This window comes from Carettochelys insculpta, chromosome 1 (genome assembly GCF_033958435.1).
Source record: "Carettochelys insculpta isolate YL-2023 chromosome 1, ASM3395843v1, whole genome shotgun sequence".
In the NCBI taxonomy this organism is placed as follows: Eukaryota; Metazoa; Chordata; order Testudines; family Carettochelyidae; genus Carettochelys; species Carettochelys insculpta.
Genome location: NC_134137.1, coordinates 309,751,379 through 309,775,953, shown reverse-complemented (window position 1 = coordinate 309,775,953; position 24,575 = coordinate 309,751,379). Strand labels below are relative to the sequence as shown.

General features: G+C 44.3%; 1 long non-coding RNA gene across 2 annotated transcripts in view; it reads right to left on the bottom strand.

Annotated features, from left to right (window-relative positions):
• Window positions 1-1,737: 1,737 nt before the first annotated feature.
• Window positions 1,738-24,575, bottom strand: part of LOC142022678 (uncharacterized) — a 37,010-nt gene continuing 14,172 nt past the window's right edge. The window contains exon 3 of one of the 2 annotated variants that reach the window (XR_012648020.1): window positions 1,738-5,073. This is a non-coding gene — a long non-coding RNA (uncharacterized LOC142022678). Of the gene's footprint in view, window positions 5,074-18,044; window positions 18,665-24,575 lie in introns of those variants that run through there. The other variant, XR_012648019.1, reaches the window with a different exon arrangement.

Genomic DNA, 24,575 nt, shown 5'->3' with positions numbered 1-24,575 from the left:
AGCTGGTGGTAGAAAGTTGAGGCTTGTCAGGGCAATAGCTCATTTTGGGAGCTCTGATGAAAGCACAATCAAAGCAAAACTAGTTATGAGTCACTGAAAATTGCAGTCTTTGTCTATTCATTTTTTCAGTTTTCTCACTATGCTCATGAAATGTGTAGCTTTCGAAGGCAGCTCGGCACACATGTGTGGTTCACTTTGCAGTACAGTGAGACATGTTATGCAGGTGTACAGAGAATGTGGATGGGTTATGCAGAATGCCCTTGCCATGGTAGTTGCACAGTTTGCAGAAGTGTTTCCGCGTGTCTCAGCAATAGGAAATAGCTCCACATTATGGAATGTGATTGGGCTTTCATTACATCCTCTTTCTCACATAAGGACATGAGCCAGTCTGATGATAGAAGGAGAATATTCCCATGGGCTTCAATGAGCATTGGATCAGACCAGAGGTGGAAAACATACCCAAAAAGTTACTTGAGTAAAAGTGCAGCTGCTTTGGAAGGGGGGAATGTACTTTACAAGTTACCCATGTCCTGCTGGAAAACTGTCTGAGTAAAAGTACCCCACACACAGCACATCTAGATCATCCTCAAGCATCTGGAAGAGAAAGCAGCTGCACTTTTACTCAAGTAACTCTTTGAGTACTTTTTCAACCTCTACATCAGACCTAAAGTGAGCAAAAACTGAGTGAAATCCTGGAACTACTGAAATCAACGGCAAAACTACCAGGCTGCGGCCAGACTGCATTCTGGTTGCAGAAGTAGAATGCAAGCGAACGAGATCGAAAATGCAAATGAGGCACAGATTTACCTATCTTGCACCTCATTTGAATATTCTCACGTGATCTCACTTCTAGAAGAGTCTTTTCCGGGAACAAAAACAGCCATGTAGATGGGGTTCCTTTGTTTCAGGAAGAAGGGTTCTTTCAAAAGAGGTTTTTTTTTTTCCCAAAGGAACCCCATCTATACAGCTGTATTTGCTTCCAGAAAAGCATCTTCCAGAAGCGAGCTCATGCAAGAATATGCAAATGAGGCACACAATATGTAAATCTACACCTGATTTGCATTTTTGATCTCACTCATTTGCACCCTGCTTCCGAATGCAGAATGCAGTGGGGCTGCAACCCCACTGAATACAGTAGAGTCATGATGTTGCACTTTAGGATTCTACTGTGTAACAGTAGGGTAGCCCAAATGAACAAAAACCACAGATATTACTCTCTATTACACTGTATTTCAATATGTCATGGAGAGAGTAAAAGCTTCCATTCACACTAGTGAATTCACTAATACTCCATTTTCTGTTAGCAGTCTGCTGCTAATAACATGTTAAGTACAGTATAATTATTATTAATAGTAATAAAATAAAGGGGATAGGCCCAAATCTTGCTCTTATTCAAGACAAAGGAACATTTGCTATTTGGTGCACATGACCTGATTTTCTGCTGCATTGTGCCTCTTGCCATCATTCTCTTGAGAGGCAAGTGGTCCCAAAGTGGAGATGGAATGATCCTTCTAAAATGACTGAATTGTACCTCCACTTCACACAAGCATAAATGGTCATACAAGGAGCCACATTCTCAACTACGTGAAGGCCATTTTACATCACTCTAGTAGGAGGTAATGAATTTAAAGTGAAGGTAAATTTAATTTATGCCCACTTCTCATTTCCAGAACAGTATAATGTGGAGTTATGAAAATAATATAATAATAATAATAAAAAAACAAGTCAAGCCCTTGATGTAAGGAAGTGGAGGCCCAGGCCATAATTAGGAGTCAAAACATGCTCACAGCCCAGATAAACCTTAGTAGGAATTACACCCATATACCAACTGGAGACTAGACTGTAAAATGTAAAAATGTGATTTTTTTTTTTATATTTGTGATATAACAAACCAATTACAGTCAAACACTGAGGAAAATGCTACATTTTATTAGTTGTCATCTCTCTTTATGAGGCATATTTGGGGCTATATTTCACTGTATCTCCAGTACACATTGCCATAAGATTAATTAGCTAATGTTTGTAAAGCACTTCGGCATTTCACAGGTTCATATAAATGCTAAGTCTACTTTTCATTATAAGTGAGATGAAGGTGCTGTTCTGATGTTTACTAAACCTTGTAATTTTTATGGTCACATCTTTGTCAAGAAAGATTATATCTTCCTAGAAGCAATGTGCTACCAAAGATGTTGAGCCTTAAATCAACAGCTGTTTCACCTCAAGCAAGTTATGGATTTTCCTTGATTTACAGTAGTGTTTTGAACATCTTTTCTGAGAGGAGTGAAGGGAAAGCACGTGTTCATTCAAACAAACAGCATAAATGCCAAAGGTTGTTCAAAAACATGTATATCAGTTAGGGTTTTCAATCATCTTTAGCCAACTAAATGATCAGCCTGATCTTTTTTTTTTTTTTTTAAATGTGGAGGATGCACTCTTCTCACTGTCAGTGGGAGCTGCTAATTGAGCAGCAGTCAACACATTTGAATTTTGGATTTAGGCAGTTACATGGTCACCTGTTTCTGAATATGTTGACCAACATCTCCGCTCCTGTAGTTAGAAATGTGGCCTAAAGGAGCTCCATTCACTTCAGTGGGATCTCAGGAGGTGGAGCGCACTGCCTATCTGGCTGTCAGGGAAAGTTCATAAGAGTATTTCACATACCAGGTGCCCTGGTGTAATCAGTGAGTGGTGCAGGAGAATGGGGCCCCAGGCCGCTGTGATGAAATTTGTATACCCATTCACGCTCTGTGGTAAGAAGGGTGAATCATGTCCATTGTGACAAAACAGCGCTTGCTAACGGAGTTCTCCCATGTGTTCCTTCAAGAGGGTGCAAAAGGACATTTTTCTGAAAATCATGTTACCCAGCCCACAACACACCATTTGTTCCCAGTCGTGTTGGATATAATTGAAAATGTTTCTAGCTTGCAGCTCAAACAAAAATACGTTGGTCTCTGTTGGTTAGACAAACTGTGCTAAGCCATTGGCTATAACTAGGAATGTTCTGATCGCAATTTGGCCAGTGGCTTTATTTAAAAATATCCGTTAACTTTGTGGCTTTCATCAGCATTCAGTGTTTTTCACTTAGAAATTAAAGCCTGCAAAAACTCCATACTCTTTATATTGACTTAAGGTGAAACCTATTGTTATGCTGCACCAAACTCCATCGAATTTTGTGCCAGACACACACATTAATGACTCTTCATTTGGAAATATTTTACTCATGCCTTGACTTACTAATTACTGATACGACTATGGTAACATTTGTAATAGCAAGAACTAATGTAATTGCATAGCTGCAGAATTAAATAGTGCTGTTTTATTGCTGTAGAACCTTTCAGCATTTTGAAAGCCCATCCTTCAGCTACACTGAGGCAGCTCTAAACTTTATTATGTATAGTTTCTAGCAAGTTTGCCTAGTGGACTGCTAGGAATCAAGTCTTTAAGGCAGGCATCTCAAACTCATGGCCTAGGGGCCATTTGTGGCCCAAACAGTTCCACAACATGGCCTGCAGAAAGCTGCAGCCTTGGGTATTGCTGGATGGGCGGGATGCTGGTGTGGAATAACAGCAGGATTTGGGTCTCTCCACACTCACTGCAGCAGTGGGAGCTGCAGGGAAACAGCAATATAGCAGCCTTCACCTTGGGGGTAGGAGCTACGTGGAAGCAGAGTGACTGGGCTGGTTTGGGAGATGGTGCTGGAGCCAGAGTCCTCAACCCATAACAATGAATAATAAACACCCTAATGGGTCTATCTATACACTTTCCCCCCTACCTACAGTTTTGGTAATTCTGAGGGAGTTTTTCCCAGAGAGCTCATGTCCTCCCATCCACTTGGGACAGCTGTGTGCATCTTTCACACAGAGGGAGCCTGTCAGCTGTGATCTCTTAGGTTGGAATCTCTTCAGGTGCATTCCATTGGCTCTTGTCACATTCCAATGCCCAAAAAATCTCTCTCCCCGCCCCTCCCCACATTTGGTAAAAACTGTTTAACTCCTTCCTGGCTCTCATTCATGACAGACCGTAATGTAACTGAGTTTGAGTCCACTGTTTTAAGGACTTGGCACTCTAGGACCAGGGAGTCTAAGCTTCAAGAGTCTGTGACTTCAGGACACTTTGCCATACTTACTATCACAAAATCAGGGACCTCCATATGGAGATGGAAGCTGTGGGAGCTCTGTCTCTATCCAGGCATCTCCTTCCTACCACAGAACTGGAAGCCTTTGAGCCCAGGACCCCAAATTTAATCTCCCAGCTTGCTCATGGCTTCAAGGGATTCTAGGTTTGCAGTTGACTGTAAGGGAACTGGTCGTAAGGCTGTCACGGAACTGTGAGGTCAGAAGTCCTCAGAGCCATGGCTGAGCTGGGTGCATTAGAAATTTTGCTCCCAGAGTCAGGCTTATTATTAAATTTCCAAACAAAATGTTTCAATTATATCAAGTGCTTTAGTACTGGCATCTCAGCAGCCCCAGTTGTGGAGACCCTGGCCAGGGTTAGGGGATCCCTGACAACCCCATGGCTGTGAGTCAGCTGTGGCACAGAGCTCTGCCAGCAGCCCCAGCTGCAGGAACCCTGGTGGAGAGGTGGGGTGGGGTGTTCTGGGGAACCAACTGAGTACCATCTCTTCTTTTTTTTACAAAAAAATATACTGATTATATCTAAAAAAAAAATCCTAACTGCTTTTCCTTTCTGTGAGCAAAGTCAAAACTTTTATTTTCCATTCTGGTAAGAAATGAAATTTTCTTTCAGAATTTTCCATAGAATAGGAATTTTGACTTTTGTTTAACTTTGCTAGGTAGTCCTCTTCCCATGTGTATTCAGTAATTTCTGATGACTAAAATAAATGTTTGCTACAATGTACTTCTGTCAGCTATAGATGAGAGAAATTTATATTCCATTCTGTTTTTACATCAACAGAATTGTTGGCTTAGTTCAGATTGCAGTGTGCTCCCTGTGGGTGATGCAACAACCACGGAGAACTGAGGCTGGCTTTCAGATCTCGGGTAGCATTTGCAGGATGGACCATCAGTAAGAGGTGAATTTTCTTTGCAAAATGTGCAGATTTTATCTGGAGATCTGGAAAAGACAACCATGAAACATCATGAATAGTAACAGAGAGAGAGCCGTGCTAGTCTATACACTATCAAAACAAAAAGCAGTCAAGTAGCACTTTAAAGACTAGCAAAATAGTTTATTAGGTGAGCTTTCGTGGGACATACCCACTTCTTCAGACCATAGCCAGAAAGTCACTCTTCTGAGCAGAGCCAGACTTTCAAGAATGATGCAAGACACATATGGTGACAGATACATTTCCAGAAGATATTATATTTGTAATATTGTAAGTTATAGTGCAGGTATCTTCACAATGTCAGATGACATAATGTCATCCAAACAGAGTAAAGTATCGCAGAGTTCACTTTCAGCCCAATCTCTTGTACCTCAACTGTAAAGATAGAAATCATCTTTATCATTTAGCTAAGAATCAGGTTTGGGCTTGAGACTACACATTTGAAAAAATCTCACACCTTATTACTTTGTGCATAAAATACCTTATTAATCACATCCATCCTCAAGATATGCAGACTACGTAGCTGCATACAGCGCCACTAAATCTGGTGGCATCACTTTGTCCCAAATTTAGTAGTACCCTATGCTGAGCTTATGTATGCCTAACATGGTCAGAGGACTGTGCTGCCTCAAGTAGCTACAATACAATGTCTTCTGCTGCACCTCCCACTTCCAGTGGCCCAGTCACTCAGCCCCCCACAACCCACCCACTGCCTCCAGGCCCCAGCAGCCCAATCTCCTGGCCCACCAGCCTTCTGCTCTGCCTCCTGCTGCAGTAGCCCAGTCATTCAGCCTGCCCCCCGACCCACCTCTCAACCCCAGTGCCCCAGCCCCACATCCCTGCTTTGACTACCCTCCGGCTCTGGTGACCTCAACTCCCAGACCCCCTGCTCCACCTTCCAGCCTGCAGCTCTGGTAGGCTGCGCTGCTCCCCCTTCCACCAGTTCGCCTGCCAGCTTTCCTGTTTCTGCCCCCACAGCCCTGAGAATGCCCCCCACCCGCAGAGTAGCTTGCCCACTTTCCCAATAGGGTTGAGGGATGTAGGTGCTTGGGCTGCATAGGAGGCATTCAGGCTGCATAGGGCACCTGAATTCATAACAACGACCTTGTTATTCATAGTTGTAAGAGTGGAGCCTTTTTTACATTCTGGGGTTAAAAGTCTTGTGATGGGTGGTGGTGGTTGGAAAGAGTCAGAGAAACTCTGCTGGCATAGAGTAATCCGCACCATTCACCCGTATGCCATTTGCACATCTAAGCGCTTTGTTTAAATTGGAGTTTTGCTCTTTTGTTTAGTACTAATTGGCAATTATGGGGGCTTTTTCTAGCATTTCGTTAGCAAGAACTGTCATCCTAAACTGTTGACATATAACTGCCAACCCAGTCCTTCCAACATAAATTTACAGAAGTCCCTTTGCCACAAGGGAAACATTTTTGACTCTGCAGGTGTAACGAACCTAAAGAGGTAGTTAATTTTCCTTCCCTGACTTCAGATCTGCATATGAAATAACTGCTTTAGGGAATAACAAGCAGTCCTGAAGCATCTTAATGACTAACAAATGTATTAGGTAATGAGCTTTCATGGGTAGGACCCACTTCTTCAGATTAATTTATCTCTGGATTTGTGGTGAATAACTTGTGCACAAGATGGCTACTGCAGAAGAACAAATTAATGGGAAGCAGTTGCCATACACCTCCAGATCCTTATCACACCTCTTTTCCCATGTCAGAGATTGCTAATAGAACTGATTGAAAAATTTCCATCAAAATTTCCCTCATGTCTGCCCATCCATTAGAAAATGCTTTTGAGGGCATTTTGGTTGACATTTTTTATTACAAAAAAATCACGGTAATTTTCAAGCCATGTGGAATTTTTTTCCCCATGGCATACGTACCTCTTTTGTCTGTCTCTAGTTATTAGCAAGAAGAAGGTGAGCAATCTCTTCCTAATCTGGAAAACCAAAGAAAGTCAACACAGCCAGAGTGTATAGCCCTCCTCCAATGGCATTTCCCCATTTGTGATCGAGCCTTTTAGTATGGACACTTTGCCTTTTTAGACATTGTACTTTAGTCCCTTTTTAAAAAAAATTTTGGAGATAAAGTACAGGCTGAACCTTTCTTGTCTGGCACCCTTGGGAACTGACTGGTGCCAGACAAGAGAATTTGCCAGACAGAAGTTCAATATTTTCTAGCACATTACTAACACTTCCACTGCTTACTGGGTTCTTAAGAAGACATTTAGGGTAAATTACAGCTAAATAACAGCACTGGACACTAAGAGCCAGGACTAGCGGCTGTAAACAAGCTTTATGGGACCACAGGAAACCTGGTCACACCCATGATAAGTGGTTGTCTGGCTAACTAAAACCAGACGGATTACAGAGTTTGCCAGACAAGAGTTCCGGACTAGAGAGGTTCAACCTATACCGGTTTATGGTAAGGTACTGTTTTCTGGAGCTAAAACAGCTGTCTCCTCCATACCAACATTTTTAACTAAAAGAGCACAGCAAGATCACTGTGGTTGGAGAAAAAAGAAAGAAACCAGCTGGTGAGCCATTAGTATTCACTTTATATGGAGAAAAACAAATATAGCTGTCATTTTTCTAATGTTCCCTATAGATAAATTGAAAATGTGTATCATTCTTTAACATAGTAAAGAAACAGAGCTGCCTATTACTCTGAGAGATATAACTTGTGTAATACATATTATCAAGGGAAAAATGATCTAGCTAGCTAGATGACTTGGTTTCAAGCGTAGCTTATCATATCCCTGGATCATAAAAGACTCATTTGAAAGGAAAAAAAACCCCTGAAAATATTCAATTAAGAATGAACAAAATAAATGGCAATTTTCCTATCTTTCTACACTACTCTGCTCTCCCTATATTAGATACCAAAAGTAGTAGGTGTACGTGGGTGTTACAAAATTCTTGATAATATTGGAATTGGCTCAAGGGAGATTCTTGAAATAATTTAAAAATATGTACCATATTCTGTAAAGAATGCTGATATAGTCATGTGGGATTTTTTTTTCTGAAGATACTCCTGTGGAACAGGAGAAAATTTTTACTGCATCTTTCTTCTGACTTGTAGCTGAGTTATGAAAGCAAAACAAAGACTATATCATCATGTTTTCCCAATTTCTTCCCACAAATGTGAAATGTCTATGGATGTCTAATTTGCATGAGAGCCGAATGGTAATGTTTCTTTTCAGAAGGCATGCACTGGGAGTCAGTTACGCTGTAGATAGTTTTCTGCTTCACTCACTACACTAACGAAACCAGCCATTCAGATTTATGCCTGGTCTAATTCCACTGACTTCATGAATCTTAGTTTGAAGTTAGTGCTTGTGAAAAGTAGGAGATTAATACCATTTGAGACTGAATTATGGATCGAATGAGTACACTGCAGGCAGTAACAGTTTAAGCAATAGACAATCAAGTTTAATACTGTCCTTCTAATGTGCCTAATCCTTGTCCTGCAAGGACCATCCATAGAAGTTAAAGTAAACTCTGTCTTGATGAATGTAGCCTCTCTGCTATGACTACCATCTAGCCAATTGCATTGTTAGTTTATTGTTCTCCATTAATTAAAATGAGCTCACCAAACTCTTTTCAGATGGGATGCTACCAGTCATTAAATGGTAACCACGATCAGTCTATACCAATCTGGGAAAGCTTTGAACCAACCAATTAGAGAGAGGAGACTTTTCATCATGTTGCCTATCTCCTGACATATTCACTCTTATTCTGCCTATACTTTTCACAGACATTTTTTGTACATCTGTATTGTACAATATGCCTTGTTCTAACCTCCAAACACAGAGAAGGATCCTAGTCAAGAGTCACTTCCAACAAAACTGGTTATTGCCAAAGAATAATCAATGTTTGGCAGAAATTCTAAGGTGTCAAGTTAACTGGACATCAATTCATGAGAAACCTGTGCATTAGGATAAATGATATCTTTTGAAATTAGGATAAATATCAAATATTCCTGTCCAGTCTGCATTTGGATTGGTCATTAGCAGCATCAGCTTCCAGCAGAGCACTGATTATGCTTTAGCTAATACTATTAACAGAAAATAAGAGGCTTAAATCTGTTGGAGAAATGCCCTTGTTCTCTTCAGTAGATAGCACTTAATATTTGGCTTAAGAGACAGCCAACATTAATTGTGAATAAATGTAATAGTTACATACATTTGATCCAAAAAGCAGCAGCTTTGGAAATGCAGGGTATCAGGCATGAGCTAATTTGTAATATTTTAATCTTGTCAATTTACAGTAAGAAACAAAATCTTTTTTCATATAATATACTTAAATATCCATTACAACATTCCTCAGGAGCAAACTTACAGTGTCTTCTTATAGAATGACTTATTAAAAAGTTAATGAAAACAAAGTGAATCTTTGACAGATAAAATTAATGGAACCGGATAATCCATTCAGAGATACAGCAAAATATACAAAGAACCAGATGCAGAAGAATGAGAAAAGAGGCATGTACTCTATTGAGGGGGAAATGAATGGGAACAATGATAGGTTTTGTTTTTTTTCTTCCTATTAGAAAAATTACAATAGCTTCCAGAGACTTGCAGCAGGATTGGGCTCCCTCTGTGTTACCTGCTTTACAAACACAAATGAAGACAGGGTTCCTACCCAAAGAAAATTAAATTTTAGGTTCTACTTATAGTCAGAAGTACATTAATTAGATTTGAATACTAAGTAAAATTATCATTATGATCATTAACATTAGATGCATGGAATTTCATTTTGACAAAGAACTACAAAATCATATTTACATACTTTATTTCAGTTGCAGTTTCTTTGCATTTCTGTTATTACCATTTAGAACTGATCGAATGTCACAGAACAATAACTATTTCCCAGTTTGTGAAGTAAGACTTAATTGGTATTTCATTTTCATTTTAGACTATGTTGAAAGAGCTCCATGAAGTTTGAAAACTTGTGTTTTTCACTTGCTGATGTTGGTCCAAAAAAGATATTGCATCACTCACTTTTCCACTTTCCATATAGTTTATCTGCTATTATCTTCTGAAATGATTTGAAAGAGTCAATGCAATTCCATTTAGTAGGTATTTATAAAACGTTGTTTGCGTGTGCATTTGTGTTTCAGAGCAAGAGATAGAGTTTTATGTTCTGATTTTGCTGCAGCTAAAGTTAAAGGCAGAACTCCAACTGACACTGAATGTGACTTGGCATTTGGTCTTTGATATTGATTTAGACCAATACATAGCAAGCATATTTCCAACCAAAACTGCAAAAAGGCAAGAATATTTTTGTATACCTAAGATTATATAATTCAAATACTGATGATTCATGTTTCCTGTTATCCAGATCTTACCAAAAGGATATCTGGTTTTCATTTTACTCACGGCTCTTTTTTTGGTGGAACACACTGGAACAGAGTTCCAGCATCTTTTTTTGATCAAAACACCAGAAAAAATTTCACTGCCAGTCCTGCAGCAGTGCGAGGACTGGAACAGGAGCACCTGTCAGTCCCACTGCAGCTCAGGGACTGGGGAAGGAGCCATCACGGGTCCCACAGCAGCACAGCGACTGAGGCATTAAATTGAACACCCTAACACCTTTGAGGAATCATCAGACTTGAGTTCTGGCACCTTTTTTTCTAGAAAAAAGGCACTGATTTTATTCATCATATTCTCACTTTGAAATAGTTTGTACATTATTTCCTTACTGAATGTTTATTTAATAAGAATCTATTTTCCAAAATCTCTATGGGATAAAACACTTGTTATATTAGGACAGTTACATTTGTCTAAAGATTTGGTATGCATTACAAGATAATAAACCTTAGTGGTTTGCATTAGATATAGCATTGTTTGAGGTTTTGGCACTCCCATTGGGCCTCTATTTTTGGCATATAAATGTCTGATGCTAACAACTCATGTTTTCATGCTTACTGAGCATCCCCTCTTATTTTCTCTAAATGAACCTTTTGGCTCACCAGACTTCAAAGCAGGTATGTTCCTTTTTTCTAATATCTCATTGAGAATTTAGCCAGGAAGAGTATGGCTGATTCAATCTTCCTGTCAAATGGCATCTTTTAAAGTGATATTTTAGAAAGTAAAGTTCAGTCCTTGGCTTATGTACTTGAGCTCAGATGGGAAACTGAAGATTTTTTTTTTTATGACATCGGGGCCATGTCTGCACTTACTAAAAACGTCGAAATGGCCATGCTAATGGCCACATCGAAGAATACTAATGAGGTGCTGAAATGAATATTCAGCACCTCATTAGCTTGCTTCTGGCTGTAGCACTTCGAAGGTGCCACAGTTCTCTTGCCCGCGGCTAGTCTACACGGGGTTCCTTTTTGAAAGGACCCCACCAACATCAAAATCCCCTTATTCCTATCAGGTGATTTTGCTGTTGGTGTGGTCCTTTTGAAAAGGGCCCCCAGGGTAGACTAGCCACAGGAGAGCGAACCGCAGCACATTCGAAGTGCTGCAGCTGGCGGCATGCTAATAAGGCACTGAATATTCATTTCAGCGCCTCATTAGTATTCTTCAATGTGGCCATTAGCCCAGCCATTTTGAAGTTTTTAGTAAGTGTAGACATAGTCCATGTCTCTTCAGGTCCACTTACACAAAATATTTACTGTAGCTCAGATACTATAGTAAATGCACGCCTGGAGAAGATTGTCAGTAAATAAATCTTTTTTCTTGTTTTCTTGGAATAAAATCTTTTGTTTATACAGTGTAGGCTCTTTCTTAACCCTATTCTAGCAAATTTTTCATTGAAGTTGATTGGGCATTAGCCGCAAAATCAGCCCTTTTATATAAAAAGTGTTGTCTTAAATAGTCAGATTTTCAGCATTTAGGTCTCAGCCTTCCAAAAACAAGCAACCAAAACCAAAAACTGGAAGGAATTCTCCAGTTGTTGGGAATAGCAGCAATGTAATGTCCTTTGTTTCTTTTTCTTTGGTTATTACATACTGCATTGTTTAGCCAACGGAGTTTTTTTGGGACGAAGAGTGCTTTCGAAATTGTGGTTTCCCTTCGAAGGAATCCTGTCTAAACAGCTAGTTTTCAATTTGAAAGCAGCAATTTTGACGCTCTGGGTGCGTGCCATTATGCAAATGAGACACTGAATATTCATACCAAAGCTTAATTAGCATTTCCAAACCACGACATTTGCATACCCCTTCCAAAAGGGAGGGGTAGTGTAGACACAACCCATGAGTTTAGTTTGCCTGTTAAATAAACTGATTTAGTCTACCACTTCCTACAATACCTGAGTATATTTTTAATGACTGTGGTATCTGAGGCTACAACTACACGACAGCCTTATATCGAAATATTTCAAAATAGTCATTTTGAAATACCTTATTTTGAAATAACACAACCACACACAAAATCATTTTGAAATAGCACTCAGCTATTTTGAGATAGCATTTCCAGACACACAGCACTATTTTGAAATAGTGCCATTGGAGTCCATTATGACTTATTTTGAAATACGCCATTCCGTGTCTCAATAGCGTCTATTTCAAAATAGCAGTTTCAAAATAGGCATTATTCCTCATAGAATAAGGCTTACTGGAATCAGAATAATGCACTTGCTATTTTGACTTTATTTCGAAATGGTGTGTGTGTAATTTAGATGCCACCAAAGTTACTTCTAAATACTACTGTTATTTCAAAATAATGTTGCTGTGTAGACACAGCCTGATTGTCTAGATCTTGCTCTAGACTTTGAGCTTGTATACATTGAAAAAATAGTAAATTAAAGAGGGGGAAAAAAAAGAACTTAAAGAGCTCTTTTAAAGTTTCAGCTAATGTGAGTAGATAGCCCAACAGAAAAGATTATACATACACGTTAACATTTGCAAACATTTCTGTTAATGTGTGCACCTTATCAACACACATTGATTTTTAAACACATCCTTTAGCTTAAATAGCTTTGATTTTCTGTCTGGAAGACAAAAGAGAACATTAATAGACGTTGCTTATTGAATCTACAGAGTTGTACATTTGTTCATCTAAAATGATCCTTTGTTTTGTTATACCTTAACTTAGGATATTCCGAAGAATACTAAAGATGCTACCACTCTTAAGGGTAAGAAGTATGCTCAGTGTAAGTAAACGATAATGAAGTTTTGCTATTTGATGTCATGCTTTATAAAACAAGGAAGGTCTTGCAAAGCTACCAAACAGAAAAACAAACTTTAGCTTGTCAGTTTTATTACCTGTACAGTAAACCCTTGAGAAGCACAATTTTGATTTGCGCCAAACCTGCATTAACATGAGTTAAGTGCAAATCGAAATCAGCCTTCCCCTCCCCAACCCCTGGCTCCACCAGCTGGGGAGCCCACAGACACACAGCTGGGACAAACCATGGCACAAGCAGCCGTGTGCTCCCCAGCTGGGAGAAGCCGGGGCCACAGTTGTTCATAACTGCTAAATTTTAACCATTCCCACTGAAAATTCCCAAGACAGTTATCTACCTGAGGCAGATTTTTTATTTTTAAGTTTCAGCAAAAATGGTTTGACCAGAAAAAGATTGAGGGAAAAATACATTTCTCTGACTTGGCTTTTAAAAAAATCTTACCACTGTTTTATAAAGAATCAGCCGCACCTTCTACTTTCAAGTAGATACCTTTTACTGTTCCTCTGTGCGCGTGTGCGCGGGGACTGAGAGGGGACTTCCAAATTTGGCCAACTTACCTGTCTTTGAATAATCTCTGTTCACACACACTATGTATAGACTTGTTGGAGCATGGCAGCTACAGTCTGTGGTGTTTCTGCCTGCTCAGAGCCTGCTCCAGGCCAGGGCTGCCAGGTCCAAGTAGAAATTTCCCTAGAATTGTTGCCACTAGCTGCTGAGGGCTACTGTGGTACCTGGCACATGAACTCAGATCAGGAAAATTTTCCTGTACCCACAGTGGCTACCCTGCTATCTCCAAGGCACTGTGGTGAAGGAAATACCCTGATTTATGTGCAGAGGGGACAAAAGCTGCACCTAGGGTGGGGTAATGGAGAGAGCAGATTGGGGCATGGTAAGGGATTGAGCTGGACCTGGAGCTGTGGGAGGAGGCTGGCGCTGGCTGCAGAAAGAGCTTTTAGTGGGACCTGCTGCCCTGTGTGTGCGTACATGCAGAGGAGATGGAGTAAAAGGGGCAAGTGCCCCATGGGCTGGTGACTTCACCGGTCCCAAGGTTCTGGGCCACCACTGCTGCTATTGTGGTAGCCACAGCAGCAGCTGTTGCCCTAGTCCCTTTATGTCACCCCCAGCGTCTCGTGTGGCACAGTCTAGCAGTGCTGAGGGATGACTCGGGGAGACAAGCACCTAGGTCCACAACGTCTGCCCAAGTCCCCATCCCTACCATAGGCCCCTTCAGTGAAGCCCCCTGCACTGCCCAGACCCTGTTGAAGTAAGTCACCAGCCCTGACTGAGACCAAGAATGAATTATGACTGGCAGTGCAAGATGACTGGGAGCGCTGGACAACTAAGCAGAGGTGTGGGGGGCAAGCTGGAAAGGGGGAAATGGGAAGGACAAAATTGGATGAAGCGCTGGGGGGTGGACACTGGGACTTTGAGATAAAAACTGCAGGAAACACTAGGGCTATGTCCAGATTTCAGTGATTTGTCAACAGAAGTGTTTGTGGGAAGATATCTTTCAATAAAACTTCTGCCAACAGATCATGGCCAGACAGCAAAACAGATCACTGTTTTGAGCCGCTGTTGACACAGAGCGGCCAGACTGCCCATCCACTCTCTCTCAACAGAGCAGCCACCCAGAACCATAACATAAGAACATAAGAACATAAGAATGGCCATACTGGGTCAGACCAAAGGTCCATCAAGCCCAGCATCCCATCTGCCGACAGTGGCCAATGCCAGGTGCCCCAGAGAAGGAGAACAGAAGACAAGTGATTTATCTCCTGCCATCCATCTCCTGCCCTTGTTATGAAGGCTAGGGCACCATACTTTATCCCTGGCTAATAGCCATTTATGGACCTGACCTGCAAAAATTTATCAAGCTCTTTTTTAAACCCTAATAGAGTCCTGGCCTTCACAGCCTCCTCCCGCAAGAAGTTCCACAGGTTGACTGTGCGCTGTGTGAAGAAAAATTTCCTTTTATTAGTTTTGAACCTACTACCCATCAATTTCATTTGGTGTCCCCTAGTTCTTGTATTATGGGAAAAGGTAAATAATTTTTCTATATTCACTTTCTCCACACCATTCATGATTTTATATACCTCTATCATATCGCCCCTCAATCGCCTCTTTTCCAAACTGAAAAGTCCCAGTCTCTCTAGCCTCTCCCCATATGGGACCCTTTCCAAGCCCCTAATCATCTTAGTCGCCCTTTTCTGAACCTTTTCTAATGCCAATATATCTTTTTTGAGGTGAGGAGACCACATCTGCACGCAGTACTCGAGATGTGGGCGTACCATAGTTTTATATAGGGGAAGTATGATATCTTTTGTCTTATTATCGATCCCTTTTTTAATAATTCCTAACATCCTATTTGCCTTACTAACTGCCGCTGCACAGTGCGTGGATGTCTTCAGAGAACTATCCACTATAACTCCAAGATCCCTTTCCTGATCTGTCGTAGCTAAATTTGACCCCATCATGTAGTACGTGTAATTTGGGTTATTTTTTCCAACATGCATTACCTTACACTTACCCACATTAAATTTCATTTGCCATTTTGCTGCCCAATCACTCAGTTTGCTGAGATCTTTTTGTAGTTCTTCACAATCCCTTTTGCTTTTGACTGTCCTGAACAACTTGGTGTCATCTGCAAACTTTGCCACCTCACTGCTTACCTCATTTTCTAGATCATTGATGAACAAGTTGAACAGGATCGGTCCCAGGACTGAGCCCTGGGGAACACCACTAGTTACCCCCCTCCATTGTGAAAATTTACCATTTATTCCAACCCTTTGTTTTCTGTCTTTTAACCAATTCCCGATCCATGAAAGGACCTTTCCTCCTATCCCATGACCACCTAATTTACATAAAAGCCTTTGGTGTGGGACCGTGTCAAAGGCTTTCTGGAAATCTAGGTATATTATGTCCACTGGGTGCCCCTTGTCCGCATGTTTATTAACCCCTTCAAAGAATTCTAATAGATTAGACAGACACGACTTCCCTCTGCAGAAACCATGCTGACTTTTGCCCAACAATTCGTGCTCTTCTATGTGCCTTGCAATTTTACTCTTTACTAGTGTTTCTACTAATTTACCTGGTACTGATGTTAAACTTATCCATTAGGGTTAACCATTAGGCAGGATCACATGGCCAGCAATCCGTTCCAGGTGCCCTGGCAAGACGCACCCTTATAAGATCCGCCCCCAGACGCCCATTTCCTGCCCATGCCGATGCGTGCCTAGCTAGGGCTTCAGTGGTTGCTGAGGCACAGCACTTTCCAGCTAGTCATGGTACCAGAGCAGCCTTCTGGCTTGCACTGGCTCAACCTGTAGGTGCTTCAGCAGACCGTCTTCCTCTTCCTCGGGAGGGCAAGCTAGACACCAGCTTTGGTGAACTTGCTGTTGCTGCCACAGTCTGACCCGCGTCCACCCCTCTTGGGTGCACAGGCAGATCTGGAGGCACTACACCAGTTCCAACGGGTGGGAATGGCTGGTCACAGGGCAGTGGGACAACCAGCAGTGGCTCCACAACTTCTGCATGTGGGACGCCCTCCTGGAATTACTTATCTGGCTTGTTCCTGCCCTCCAGAGACCGGACACCCGGCTGGGGCTGTCATCCCCTTGGAGAAATGGGTCACACTCACCCTCTGGAAGCTCACCACCCCCGACAGCTATAGCTCCGTGGGCAATAAGTTTGGTGTGGGGAAGTCGACCATTGGGGTGCTCCTCACTTTCGGGCTGCAGTCCCTGCACCGGGGTGGGGGACTGTCTCACCAAAGGGGGACCCTCAGGAAGTTGGGTCAGAGGTTCACAGGCTGAGGTTTGGGGCAAGTTGTGTCTGACCCTTGCACAGACTTGCTGCTGGGGAGGCGGTTTCAAAGGAGGGGATCCTGCGGAGCTTGGGGGTAAGCGATGGGCAGGGGCAGAGGGTTCCAGGGACTCCCTCCCTCAGTCACTGATGTGTTCGGTCCCCTCCTTTTGCAGATTGTGATGGCAATCAACACCATCCTGGTGTGGAGGGTCATCCATATGCCAGATGTGGACACAGTCATAGCCAGATTCACCACCCTGGGGTTCCCAAATTGCTTCAGGCTATTGACGGGGCCCACATCCTTATCTGTGCCCCAGACCACACTGTGGCCAAGTGTATCAACACAATGGAATATGTCTCCATGGTGCTATGGGCCTTGGTCGACCAACATGGGCAGTTCACGGACATCTATGTTGGGTGGTCCAGCTGGGCACATGATGCCTGGCTGTTCCGCAACTCCGGCCTGTGCCAGAGGATGGAAGTGGGCATATTCATCTCCCTGCCGTGAGCTAACGGTTGAGGCATGCATATGCCACTGTGCATACTGAGGGATGTGGCCTAACCCCTCATGCCCTGGCTGATGAAGCCCTATACCATCCAGATGGAACCCAGCTGGGAACCGTTCAATGCCCGCCTCAACCGGGCCTGGATGCAGGCACAGTGCACCTTCAGCCACCTCAAGGCATGCTTTAGGTGCCTGCTCCAACACCTGATATGGGGGAGTGCAACGTCCCCCAAGTTGTGGCTGCATGTTGTGCCCTGAACAACATTGTGGAGGGAAAGGGGGAGACCTTCTTCTGGGGTTGGGGGGCAGACACTGGCCTTGAGTATGAGAAACTGGGCACAGCTCTGATCCGCCATGCCCATCAGGATGGGCTCTGGATCCATGAGGCCCTGATGGAGAGCTTCTTCCATGCGCCCCAAAAACCTTCCCCAGGGTCCCCCCAGTGGGGGCAGCCTGACACTGTTCCCCCCACACCCTCTCCTCTACCCTGACCCACTGCCCAATAAACATGGACACAGGAGTGGCGCTCAAATATCAAGTTTACTTAAAGAAATAAAAAACAGTGCAAAACAGAAATGGTTCCATAAAGAACTATTTAAATCACAGACTTGCAAAAACAATGAACTATGTACAGTGTGTGTGTGTGTGTGGGGGGGGCTTTGCACGGGGATGAAGGACATCAGAACTTGGGGATGGGCCTTGGGACAGGGTTGGCGTGGTCTTAGTCCATGGAGAGCGTGGGGGGCCACAATCCTGAGGGGGAGCAGGACCTTCAGCAGCATCAGCCATGGGGTCCCCTCCCATCACAGGTTTGGGGTCCCTGTTGGGGCTGGGTTGGGGCTGGGAGCAGGGGAAGGTACGAAGGCAGTGGGGCTGTGGTGGTGTCTGGCTTGGCAGGGGGAACAGTGGGGGCATGGGTAGTGGCAAAGCGGGACATGAGTTGGTCCCAGACCACTCCCAGTTGTCCTGCACCTGCTGCTCCAGAAGCTCCATCATCTTCCAGAGATCTGCACTGTGGTCTTTCCAAAGGCCTCTTGCACCCAGCAATGGCCTCTCTTGCTTCGGGCCTGCCCTAGTAATTGGGTGGGGCTGGCTTGCTCCAATGCTGAGGTGGGTCTGGCCCAACGTTTGGACCGTGCAGGCCCAACTGTAAGGAAGACAAGGAGGAGAGATCATGAGTCATTCATGTAACAGCCCCTGAGCCCATGCCCCTCACCATGAGCAGTAACCAACACCCCCCAGACCAAGGGATGGGAATATCCCAGGAGCAGAGTCACGCGTGGCCTGCACTATGGGCCCTGCCACCCTGGGGCTCCATGGTGCCTCCAAGACCAGGCTGACCACTGCAGACCCCCACCAGGGAATGGGCTAGTGGCCAAGGAGGTGTCCAGCCACAGAGAAGTCTCCGCACGGGCAGCAGGTGAGCCAGAAGCAGCCTGGCCCTCCCTGGGGCTGCCACACACCCCTGCAGCTTGCAGCAGTGCTGTCCATAGGCGTGGGTGCTGTCTCACACCTGCAGGCATGCTTGAGTGCCAGGAGCTGCACTCTTCAGTGTGTCTTGGGTCAGCCTGGCACCCGCATGGTTAGCCTGCTTCCAGCCATGGCAGGTACTGGCAGCCCTGCACCCCAGAGCCTGGCACTCATATGGCTCCCATAAGGCTGGCAGCAGGCTGCTGCCCGTGCCCAGGGGCTGCCCGCTGGGTCGAGGTGGTAAACAGTACCTGGCAAGTGGTTCCATGTGCTGGGATAGCAGCATGATGTTCTACCCAAGCTGGCTGGGCAGTGCTTGCAGCACACCCCATTTGCACCCACCTCCCACGCCCTGGGGTGTGTGACTCACAGGGTGCTTACTGGAGGAATCCTTGCCCAGTTCCAGTGATGCCCTTGAGGTGGCCTAGTTCACGGGGACTGACTTCAGGACAATCACGAGTGTGCTCCCATTTGCCTCGGACCCTGGCTTCAGAGGGATGGGGCCCCAGGGTGCTGCTCCTCCTCTTGCTCCTGGGGCTCCAGATGCAAGGGGAGGCCCTCGTGCGCCGTGTCAACAGGGGTGGGTGGAGGGAATGTGTCGTCTGTTCCCAGGAGCTGGTGCAGCTCCCTGTAGTAGAGGCAGGTGGCAGGTCCTGCCCCTGATCTTTGGTTGCCATCACAGGCTGGAGTGTAGCCCTGCCGAAGTTCTTTCACCTTCACCCTCTCCATGGTGTGGATAGAGTGGCCCTGTTCTGCAAGTATGGTGGCTATCTGGGTGTATGTGGAGGTGTTGTGCTGCTTAGCCTTGGATTTGAGGAGGGTCTCTTTCTCGCCCCACAGTTCTAGGACAGCTTGGACCTCGGACCTAGTCCAGGACAGGGCCTGACTCTTGTGAATAATGTCCTATGATAAAAGAACATTCAAGTATTCAGATTGGGCAATGCTAGAAGTATGGTAGCCTGGTCAAGCTGAATTTGGCCCCATTATGCACAAGTCTCATGATCAGAGATAAAGGGGAACTGGACTGTCTGACCTGGGGAAAATTTAGGCTGTGAGGGGCAGAATAACTCAGTGGTTTGAGCACTGGCCCCCTAAACCCAGGGTTGTGAGCTCTATCTCTGAGGGGGCCATTTAGGGATCTGGGGCAAATAGACTTTTTTTTTTAATCAGTCAGGGATGGTGATAGGTCCTGCTGTGAGTGCAGGGAATTGGACTTGATGACCTCTCAAGGTCCCTTCCAGGTCTATGAAAGATGTATATCTCTGTGTTACTAATAAAAAAAAATAATTCCATATCAGAATGAAAATTCAGCGGTAAAGCCAGGCAACTTGAATAACTGGCACTCCGGAGACCCCACCACACAGAGTCATAGCCAATCCTTTTATCTACCTGCTTGTCTGTGAGATGGGAAACCAGCTATTTGGGAAACCAACCACGCAAGAAGAGTGGCAACTTGGGGAGGGCTACTCGGTGGGGAGCTAGGAACTGGACAGGCTGGCAGGAAGGAACGTCAGTCAGCCTGCCTACTTGGTTTCTGCCAGAAGTTCTGATGGAATCCAAATGTTCCAGTGGGGGAATGCTTTGATTCTATTGAATCAGCATTTTCCCATAGAAAACTGTTTTGCTGGAAAATGTTCAATTAGCTCTAACTGATAGTCTTTAATTACATGGTCACATGGTATTTTTTCCATAGGAGACCTGTCTTCTTGAATGAATAGGATGGACCTTTTCTGAAAATGAATCAGGATTGTGTGGTAAAGGGGCTTGTTGTCTGAAGACCTCTGGCTCATTTGCTGCAGAATTTGGACAGTCTGTTGCATGTGAAGCAGTGGACTCCAGAAAGAGAGAGAACAGTCTCATGACTAAGGTAGTAATGCCACCTTGGAGAAGTTGATTCTACTCTTGCCTCTGACAGAGTGCTGAAGTGATACTGGCCAAATCACTTAAACCTGACTTTTTACAGGTAGCCACTAATTGACTGGAGACCAACTTGAGACGTGGGGCTTGATATGTAGATCTTAGCACTCTCAGCTGCAACTGAAGTTAATGGGAGCTGTTATGAACATGAAATGCTTTACAATTTTAAGTACTCTGAAAAATAAGGGCCTAAAATATCTCAAATTTGGCACCCAAGATTGTGTACATTTTGACTTTAATTTCCCCGTGCCTCACTTCTCCAGCTGTGTCTACACGTGCACGCTACTTCGAAGTAGCGGCACTAACTTCGAAATAGCGCCCGTCATGGCTACACGCGTCGGGCGCTATTTCGAAGTTAACTTCGACGTTAGGCGGCGAGACGTTGAAGTCGCTATCCTCATCAGGAGATGGGGATAGTGCCCTACTTCGACGTTCAACGTCGAAGTAGGGACCGTGTAGTCATTGCGCATCCCGCAACTTCGAAATAGCGGGATCCGCCATGGCGGCCATCAGCTGAGGGGTTGAGAGATGCTCTCTCTCCAGCCCCTGCGGGGCTCTATGGTCACCGTGGGCAGCAGCCCTTAGCCCAGGGCTTCTGGCTGCTGCTGCTGCAGCTGGGGATCCATGCTGCATGCACAGGGTCTGCAACCAGTTGTCGGCTCTGTGGATCTTGTGTTGTTTAGTGCAACTGTGTCTGGGAGGGGCCCTTTAAGGGAGCGGCTTGCTGTTGAGTCCGCCCTGTGACCCTGTCTGCAGCTGTTCCTGGCACCCTTATTTCGATGTGTGCTACTTTGGTGTGTAGACGTTCCCTCGCAGCGCCTATTTCGATGTGGTGCTGTGCAACGTCTAAGTTGAACATCGACGTTGCCAGCCCTGGAGGACGTGTAGACGTTATTCATCGAAATAGCCTATTTCGATGTTGCTACATCGAAATAAGCTACTTCGATGTAGGCTTCACGTGTAGACGTAGCCTCCATGTCCAGGACAATACCACCCCTTCTCCTCATAGATGCGAAGTGAAGATAAACTGTTTAACCTGTGAACCCCAAGTGGGGCATAGGTCATCCACAAGGCTCCTCCACCTGGTTCTATCTTGGGCAATGGCTTCAATCTGGCCCCATGAATATCCCAGTTCTTGTGCTTCCGTGACTGTAGATCTCCTCCATGTTATTCGGGGTCTTCCTCGGCTGCGTTTCCCCTGAGGATTCCATTTTAGGGCACGTCGAACAATGCTGGATGGGGATTTCCTCAAAGTATGTCCCAGCCATCCCCATTTTCTCCTTTTTATTTGGATCCCCACTGGCTCTTGGCCTGTTCGTGTCCACAGGTGTTCATTTGTGACTTTGTCTTGCCATCTTATTTTAATATGTACCTCAGGCATCTATTCAAAAACGTCTGCAGTTTATGTGTTGAGGACTTTGGGGTGCACCATGATTCACAGGCACACAGCAGGACGGACTTTACATTTGAATTGAAGATTCTCAGCTTTGTTTCGACAGAGATGTTGTGTGATCTCCATACTGGTCACAGAGTTTGAAATGCTGCTGTGGCTTTGCCAATCCTGAATTTGACGTCTAGGTCAGTACCACCATCTTTATTCACAACACTACCCACATAAGTAAATTGTTCGACGTCTTCGAGGGTCTCTCCCCCTAAAGTGATGTTGTCTTGTTTAGTGTGGTTGACCCTCATAGTTCTAGTTTTACATCTACTGATTTTCAGGCCTGCCTTTGAGGCAGCGCTATCTAGTGCTGCAACTTTGCTGCCCATATGCTCATTCCGATGTGCCAGGAGAGCAATGTCATCAGCAAAATTGATATCCTCTAATTGGCGAGAGAAGGTCCATTGAATATCTCTCTGGTGTCCGCTTGTTGTTTTTAGCATAATCCAATCCATAACTATAAGGAAAAGGAATGGTGAGAGTAGACATCCCTGTCTCACACCTGTTCAGACAGTGAAAGATTCTGTCAGAGTGCCATTATATACAACCTAGCAAGTGGAGGGTTCGTAATTGGCTTGAATGAGATTAATGATCTTCTGGGGAATGCCATGATACTGCAACAGTCTCCACAGTGTATTTCTGTCTACACTACCAAAGGCCTATTCAAGGTCTATGAAAGTTATATACAGGGGGGAGTTCCATTCCAATGACTGTTCTATGATGATCCTCAAGGTCGTTATCTGGTCTACACATGATCTCTCACTCCGAAAACCAGGTTGTTCATCCCTCAACAGCCTGTCAATCTCTGCTTTCATTCTCTCCAACAGGATCCTGTTAAAGACTTTCCCAGGAATAGAGAGCAGAGTGATACCTCTCCAGTTTCTGCATTCATTCAAACTTCCTTTCTTGGGTATTTTAATTATATGTCCATGTTTCCAGTCTCGTGGTATTTCCTTGGTGTCCCATATTCTGCCAAAGAGTTCGTACAGCATGCCTATAGAGGTTTCAAGGTCCACCTTCACTGCTTCCGAGGGAATGCAGTCTGGCCCTGGAGCTTTTCCACTTTTCAAAGATTTCTAATGAGGTGCTGAAATGCACATTCAGTGCCTCATTAGCATGCCACCGGCCGCGGCTCTTCAAAATTGCCATTTTTCACTGCCGCGCGGTTTGTTCACATGGGGGTCCTTTTCAAAAGGACCCCGCCAACTTTGAAATCCCCTTATTCCTATGAGCAGACAGGCATAAGGGGATTTCGAAGTTGGTAGGGTGCTTTCGAAAAGGACCCCTGTTTGGATGAGCCGTGCGACAGTGAAAAGCGGCAATTTTGAAGAGCTGTGGCTGGCAGCATGCTAGTGAGGCGCTGAATATGCATTTCAGCACCTCATTAGCAATCTCTGAAATTGCCCTTTGCATGGCCATTTTGAAGATTTGGGCTAGTGTAGACATAGCCAGTAGGTACTTATCAAAATATTTCTTTCAATAATACCAAATAGTTCATTCTGATTTTATCCTTCTACATATTCCATAATATGATTACTTATAATAAAGTGGAAACATTTCACAATCTGAACTTCATAGATGTCCTGATCAGAGAAGGAGGGGAAGACAAGAAACACATATCTCCTTGGCTGTATGTAGAGAAATGAATGAGATGTGAACCTATTGTTCCTGCTATATTCCTCCTTGTATGTCACTTCTCATCCCTATCTTGCACAACATATGCCTCTCCCATATCTGATTTTGCCTCTTGTGTAGTTGGCACAAACTTAATCAGTTCAGCCACCTCAAAACAATTATTAATGCCAGGAGTGGCTAGTTACACTCTGAGTATTTACATGGTCCTAATCAGTGTTTGCATCCACTGATAAGTGTCCACTGATAAGTAAATTAGTGTCAAAAGCCCTGAGATGGTGTAAAATGGTTCTGAATGGGGGGAGTGGAGTGAAGTATGTACTTGTGGGTGGGACAGTGGGGAAGTCCTGAGAGGGAGCAGAGGGGAGCTGGGAGAAAGATGGGGAAGTTGGTGGTAGAGGTCCAGTAGATCAGGGGTGGTTTCCCCACAAAGCCCACCCTGTCCCCAGCTCCCCCTCCTACTTTTACCTGGAGCATGCAGTGGGGAGGGGAGGGCTCTACTGTTGGGCCAACTCTGCTTTCTAGGTCCTGACACTGCCAGCCTCTAGCTGCACTACAGATGCTCAGTCCCCACACTGGGAGGGTTGGTCCCACCTGT